The sequence below is a fragment of the Chelonoidis abingdonii genome, chromosome 4 (genome assembly GCF_003597395.2).
Source record: "Chelonoidis abingdonii isolate Lonesome George chromosome 4, CheloAbing_2.0, whole genome shotgun sequence".
Lineage (NCBI taxonomy): Eukaryota > Metazoa > Chordata > Testudines > Testudinidae > Chelonoidis > Chelonoidis abingdonii.
This window is the reverse complement of record NC_133772.1, coordinates 54,559,016-54,566,863: the sequence shown is the minus strand read 5'-3', so window position 1 is coordinate 54,566,863 and position 7,848 is coordinate 54,559,016.

Here is a 7,848-nt window from a genome sequence, read left to right as displayed (position 1 = left end):
ATACAATTAAAGATATTGGATATCGATTAAAAATGGAGAGCTTTCTAGGTGTCTGTTCAACATAGATTCTCCTTTGTGTCCCCATGTTAGCATAAACGTGTGCCTGCACACTGATGACAGTTTGCCTGATAAAAGCCACTTAAGTCAGAGTAAAGATTAGGGAGCTCTGGAGCCCCCCTACCTTTGCAAAAAAATAGCTAAATAACGAGGAGTGGATTTCAGGTGCAGAAAACTGACTGCCAATGAGGAGAACACAGACACAATGTGCCTCTAAACTTTTGCTAGGCCTGTCAACAAACACCATTTCAGTTTTGCTAAGCAAACCTTATTTATCTTTGTCTCTCTTAAAACTGGGAATGTTTTCAAGGCCTGTACCTTTCAGTTTTACAGAAAACAGTGGGTCAGATCTTGGTCAATGCAAAGTCTGTCTTATCCCATCTTTGTTTCCATCCTTTGGTCTTGTACCTGAGTAAGAACATAGCTGGACCCAAGGACTGAGACATCTACTGGGGCCTGGTTTACCTGTAAATGTGTTAGGAGTTGATTCACTATTTTATCTTCCTACACTCCTGCTACTGGCAAATGCCTTCTTACTCTTGTCTAAAATCTGTAACTACAGTCTTTACTCCACACTAATAGAAAAAAAGCTGAATTTGTATGGTTGCAGAGAGCACTACCATGTAAGCTGTACATTGGGATCTTACATTCAGTGCAGACTTTGGGAAGATCAATAATTTGCTTCTAAACTAAATTTTTACCTCAGAGGATAGTTCAAAATGTCTAGAGGCTATCCAATGGCTATACATGTTTCTCTGATTTTAGAACAAGTCCCTTGGTGAAAGAGGGGTTGGTCAGGAGATTCACAAAATGATCTCTTTCAAACTCAAGTGACTCCTCATGTTCTCCACTCTGAATAATCCTAAATCTTCCTCTTCCAGAGAAGATCTGTAAACAGAACCCTAACCCTTCAAAATCTTTTCCCTGTTAAAAGTAGTTTGAGCTACCAGATGAGCAAAGAAAAAATTCAGTGTATGTACTGAAAATATTTATTCAGTGATGTGGCATATTTACTTCAGCTAGAAGCGTAACCAAAGAAAAATGACTAAATGATTTTCCCTTTATCTAAAGATGTAGCCTGGATCTAAAATTTGGACGACAGTGCAGCAAATTAAGGTAACATACTCTAGGTGTTAGAGCTGCTGAAGAGACTCAAGTAGACAAAGATAAATAATTGTTTCCTTTTGTCTTCCCTTTTCATCTTTTCATTTCTCTTATCCTCTTACTTTCATCTCTCGTGTCCTCATTTTGGACAAATCATATTTTTAATTGGGGTAAAAAGTGTGTGAAAGCAGTTCTGTTCACTTTGAGGTAGTTTTGGAAAATCATCTGAAGTTCTCACCTCAGATGGATAGATATATTTAATATTCCTTGTACTTCCCCCCTCTACTATCATTTCAGTTCTTGTGAAGTCTTCTGCTATTTTTAGACTGGACAATTTCCATTTAGCTATTTGCTTGAAATATGCTTTTTTGAGCATGCATTATGTGTCCAGTGATGTCTTACCTCTTGAATTTCATAAAATTAGCGTAACTTTTTATATTATGCATGAGGCATTAGTGCATTGATGTTTCCGCTTAGATCAAAGCTGTCTTTAGCCTGTACTCTCAGACAGGGCTCTTACATAAGTGAAAGTTCAATACTCCTTTCCTTCTCAGGCCTTGACTAAAGATCAGGCACATCTTATATATGTACTTTATAACATAATCATGTTCTAATATCAGTTGTACTTGAAATCTCATGAATTACAAAAGGATCCTGTGAAAATGTTACAATTTAGGATTAAGTCAAATGATTGAATGATCAAGTGAATGATTAACCCATAAAAGTCCTTTTTGGAGAATAAAAAAATATTTTATGCTCCATTTATAAAAAATATAATATAGTAATTATGATGGATTGTCACTCACTGTTGGAACCAGTGAGTCCCCTGATTATTCAGCTAGGTTGGCCTCTTTACCTGCTCTACCGGTGACTCCATCAGCCTCTCCAGGCCCTGTTATCACCCAACTCAACAGCAGGTGGTGCCACACACCCAACTGAGTTACCTGAGTGCTTTACCTATGCCACTCATGGATCAACAATGGAAGCACTGGCTAATTTCCCAGCTCCCCAGCCTTGCACCCCTACTGGAGTATAAACCCAAAATGATGATGTCTTGCACTGCACAGGGATCTGTATGGTCCAAGCTCATTAAATAATCTGCTCCCCCCCCTTGATGTGGGGAAGATATGCACCAAGCCCTTGTTGATTGAGCTGAGATTTTCCCAAACACTTCACTCAAAAACACACTGGTTAAGATAAAACAAGTTTCTTAACTATAGAAAGATAGATTTTAAGCGATTATAAGTGATAACAAACAAAGCAGATTACCTAATAAATAAACAAAAACACAATCTAAGACTATTATACTTGATAGGATTTGAATCAGCAATAGCTCACCCTGACCTATGATACAAGCAGGCTTGCAGATCTCTGAGGCACAGGCTGCATTTGCTGTGCAGCCTGCACACCCCCCCTCGTTCCAAGTCCTTTGTCTTCCAGAGGTTCTTTCAGGTGTTGAGTTGTGGGGGAGTGAAGACAAATCATGATGTCATTCCCCATCTTTTATAGATTCTTCCAGCTTGCTGGAAAGTTCATGCATGTGACCGGGGGGGGGGGGGGCCCACCCCCATTGGCCAAACATTCTCCATCCCCTATGTGCTCCCTCCGAGGAAACTTCCTTATACAGAGTTCCTGTGCTAGAGGATTTTCCCCTTGATGGTGTTGAAGACAGCAATTAGCGCTGTCTGGCTACTCCTTTGTTGTACCTGAAAGGCTAGTTGTGGGTGTTTCCTGCTTCATGACATCTTTCAGTAACACATACATAGCAGAACTTCATAACCTCACATACAATAATAACACACAAAATTCAACAGGGTATTAATGTTTAACAGATTAAGACTTTTGGAATGATACCTCACAGGCATACTTTGTACAAAACATCATAATTATATGAATATGAGGGTGCCAGGGTGTTGCTTTGGGGCACAGAGTGTCACCATAACCACATACAGTTTTGTTCAGGAAGGTATAAAGGTTGCCCAGAGACACAGCTAAAAGTATGTCATTTAAAGGCTAATCTTATTTAAAGCTCTGTGTGGTGGCTTGGGTTTGTCCTACACACCCAGTTTCTTTACACACTACAGACATTTCTTTGTAGACTATTAGCACTAGTAGCTGATGAAATACAGGGTGCATGCGTGGCTCTAATGGGCACAGCTGGCCAAAAGGTTCCAGACTTGCACGCATGAGGTGCACACACACCATGAGTGCGATTCACATCCTCAGTTACTCTAATTAGTAACCATTCTTTATTATGGATTTGCTACATGCCAAAGAAGAAGAACCTCTCTTGGCTCTTTTATATCTTCTCTCTAGGAAATAAGTAGGATCAGATATGTTCTCAGTGGAATACAATAATGCCATTAGCTCTGTAAGGACCTGATTCAGGAAAGAATCACTATTCAGGAAATCAATTAAGCTCCTGCTTAACTTTGAGGACTTTAAATCCCATTGAAGCCAAAAGGACTTGAGCATCTTACTTTAAAATGAAGCATGTGCATTCCTGCATCAGGGCCTATATTATTTGCAATACCTTTTGCTTTCTTTAAAACTCCCTATAAACGGAGTGTCACCAAGCACTAGCATTTGAAGATAGGCATTTTAAATATACCTAGTACAACACTCCTAAAACCACAGTCCTAGCTGTTTACTAGAGGCTGAACTGGCAGAACAAGGGTCTTTGTTGCTACAAAAAGATTATTTTCCTCTCTGATATAAGCAAAGGGACTTTGTCCTGTTTAGCGTTTCTCAAATGGGGATCTGTGAGGGAACTCCAAGGGGTCTTCAGGCCCCAGTGATCAACTCCTTCCCTTCCCTCAACTCCTTCCCCTCACTCCAAGCACCTCCTGCATGCTGGGGAACTGCTGGAGGTGCTGGGAGAGGAGGGGGGACAGGGACACCTGAGGTAGGGAGCATGGGTGAGAAGAGGTGGGATGAGCATGGGGCTTTGGGGGAAGCGGAGTGGGGCCTGGGGCTGAGGGGTGGAGGCCCTGGGGGTCCATGGAAAAATTTTAAATTAAAATGAGGGTTCTTCAGTTACTAAAGTTTAAGAACTGCTGTCCTAGTTTATATCAGTGAGCTTTGCTCTTATTACTGAAAGATGCTCCAAACACAAACTATTAACAAACAATCTGCAGGCAAGCATCCATCGCATCACAGAAAGCAATATTTTTGCTGCGATGCTGACAATGGGAAAGTCTTGCTGGAGAAGACAAAAGATGAGATAAATATGGTGCTTCATTGCATGACTAGGAGACTGATGGTAATTACTTTTGATTTCAGATAAGTTTGATTGTGTATAATAAATTTTCTCAGAATTCCCCTCACAAGGAGGGTGTGTAAGCTTTGCTGTGTATTTTTGTCACTTCTTGGTTCTCTATAAAAAATTTTCACTCTTTCAATCTTTAAACAAATTACAGAATGTCTGATGTACGAATACAGTGATTACCCTTAAAATTGTATTATTTTAAAAGATTATATGGAAGTTTTGCTAGAACTTTCAAAATGGCCTAACTTTTGCTTCCAATGCATATTTATTTATTCACTTGTGGGATTTTTTTGAACCACCACAATCAATTCAAATATTGTACTTCATTATTTACTTTCTCCACACCAGTCATGATTTTATAGACCTCTATCATTTCCCCCCCCAGTCGTCTCTTTTCCAAGCGAAAAGTCCCAGTCTTATTAATCTCTCCTCATATGGCAGCCGTTCCATACCCCTAATAATTTTTGTTGCCCTTTTTTAGAACCTTTTCCAATTTCAATATATCTTGTTTGAGATGGGACGATCACATTTGCGCAAGTATTCAAGATGTGAGCATACCATGGATTTATATAGAGGCAATATATTTTCTGTCTTATTATCTATCCCTTTCTCAATGATTCCCAACATATAGATCCTTATGTATCAGGTCATAAACCAGCAACTAACTAATGGGGGATTAGGAGGAAACTTTCTCTCTAGGCTTATTTCATAAGTTCCTACTACAGTATTTGTTGTACCTTCTTCTGAAGCAGTAGGTGTTGGGTGCTGTCAAAGGCAGCATCCTGTAATAGATGGATCATTGGTCTCATCAGATATGGCAGTTTCTATGCAACTTTCCAAATATCCCATGCTTTGTATACTGTTTTCTTGAGTATGTTGAACTCTGTGGCCGATCCAATAATATCCACTGTACTGTTCAGTTTCAGCAGTTCTGATTTTAATCAGTTTCAGAAAGTGACAAGTTTGAGCCATGGAGTTTAAGACCAGAAGGAAACACTAGATCATCTTGTCTTACCTCCTGTATGTCACAGGCTACCAATACCACCCAGTACCTGCACACTAACCCCAACAATAGACAAATGAAGAGATTAATAGACAAGACTCATACTCTATGCTCAGCTTTCATTTTTAAAGGAGCATACAAATGAAATACATATATCTCCCGAGTCTAAAAAAATCATAAGTTTCAACATAAAGACTCTATCAGATATACAAATCTCAACTTCTCAGCTAAATAACTTACCACTAGGAAACCTAATTGTGCTGGTTTTGTTTAAGAATGTGGGTGAATGCATGCATGTGACATGACCCTCTCCCCTCTGCCTGCCTGCTTCATTTTTATGAGCCAGAGGTGTTTACATTTACAAGAATTAAAGTGATGATGCAGAGCATCATGGATTCAAGACAATTATCACCAGATCCAAAGCATTTTGCGGAGAGAGGGTTAAAACCTATTCTAATTTCTTTTTAAATTCTGACTTGTTCTAGGCAGTGAATTGATTGAATAACTGCACTGAGTGCAAAGACTTTAGGGACACCAGACACTTTCAGTGTACTGAATCTTAAAAAATTGAAGGCATTGTTGTAATGAATAGAATGTGTTGTGTTTTAAGGGGAAGTGGGTAGAGGCAGTCTCTCTCTGTACAACATGATTCAAAACAGGAATGTCAATAGGAATTGGAGATAGTCACTGCTAATAATACAAACAGTATAGAACTCTGTAATTATATAGGGCCAGATTCTCTATCTTAGGATACAAAGTGGCCTTAAACCAGCCAGTTTCCCAGCAGAGGCTACGTCTAGACTACCCGCCGTATCGGCGGGTTAAAATCGATTGCTCGGGGATCAATATATTGCGTCTCATCTAGACACGATATATCGATCCCCGAGCGTGCTTATATCGATTCCGGAACTCCACCAACCCCAACGGAGTTGCGGAATCGACAGGGGGAGCCGCGGACATCGATCTCGCGCGGTGAGGACGGGTGATTAATCCGATCTTAGATATTCGACTTCAGCTACGTTATTCACGTAGCTGAAGTTCCGTATCTAAGATCGATTTCCCCCCGTAGCGTAGACCAGCCTGGAAATTCTCTGCTGATATAGAGTTGGTGGAGACCATTCTAGCTTCCCCCGACATTTTCAGCATAAGAGGGGAAAGTGGGGGTGTTGGGACAGACTCAGGACATACCAGGTGTGTGGTGGAGCTGAACACTATTACATTCGTTCTGCCGGTGTAAGGAACCTTATGCTAGAAGCATAACTGTAGTGGGAGGGACCTTCCTGCTCTACCTTATGCTGAGGTGAGGAGGCCGTGAATCAGAGAGCTGCATCCAGCTCCAAACCACTATCTCTCTCTAGTGCCACTCTAAGGACATAATAGAGAATTGGGGCTATAAACCTTCCCATTTAAGGATCTCAAAAGTACTTTACAAATACTAATTATGTAACTCAAATGTACATAAAGGGATTGTGATGCTGAGCCAGCAAGGGTTAACCAACCAGAAGGCTGGGTGACCTAAAAACAACCCTTAAGGACATATTAGAAAAGTATTGAAATGGTTAACAGGGCTATTCCTTGTAGATTGTAATCAAAGGCATGTTAAATAGAATAGACTCCTTGATTTGTAGGCCTGTATTGGTAGAAGATCAAAAATAGATACTAATTGTATTTGTCTGTTTACCTAGGCCAGATGGTTACAGAAAAGTAGTGAGGAACAGGAATGTTCGCCCAGGCTAAACAAATCCCTGGTACCATGGTAACCAAATGGCAGTTGCTCCAGGCTAATCAAGACACCTGGGGCCAATTGAGATCCTTCTAGAAGGCAGTGGAGATAGCTACATTGATTGGGGCACCTGAAGCCAATCAAAGGCTGGCTGGAACTAGTTAAAAGCCTCTCAGTTGGTGAGGTGCTCATGTGAGGAGCTGGAAGCAAGAGAGGGCGGCTGCTGCTGCTGGAGGACTGAGGAGTACAAGCATTATCAGACACCAGGAGGAAGGTCCTGTGGTGAGGATAAAGAAGGTGTTTGGAGGAGGCCATGGAAGCCCCTGTGCGACAAGGGGCTGCTAACAGGGAGTTTTGCAAGGGAGTTTGGAAGGGGAGTAGGAAGAGAGTGGGGGTCCCTTATCAGTTCTATCTGTGACCCATTAGTCCCTTGAAAACCTATAAACCAAACTACATCCAAAACCTTTCTCTTTAAAGCAGAGCAGAGAGACAGGGAGCTGCAGACAGGGGTGTTTGAGAGGGAGTTTGACAGATGGAGGCTTACGATGGTTAGGAGGACCCGCAACACCTGTGCCAGCACTGCTTCTGTCTCCTCCACCTGCGCCTGTAGCCAGACAGAGCACCAGAGCATGGATGCTTCTACCCAGATTCTGGTGTGGTTTTGCAAAGACTGTAACTTGCAATTTCCACTTA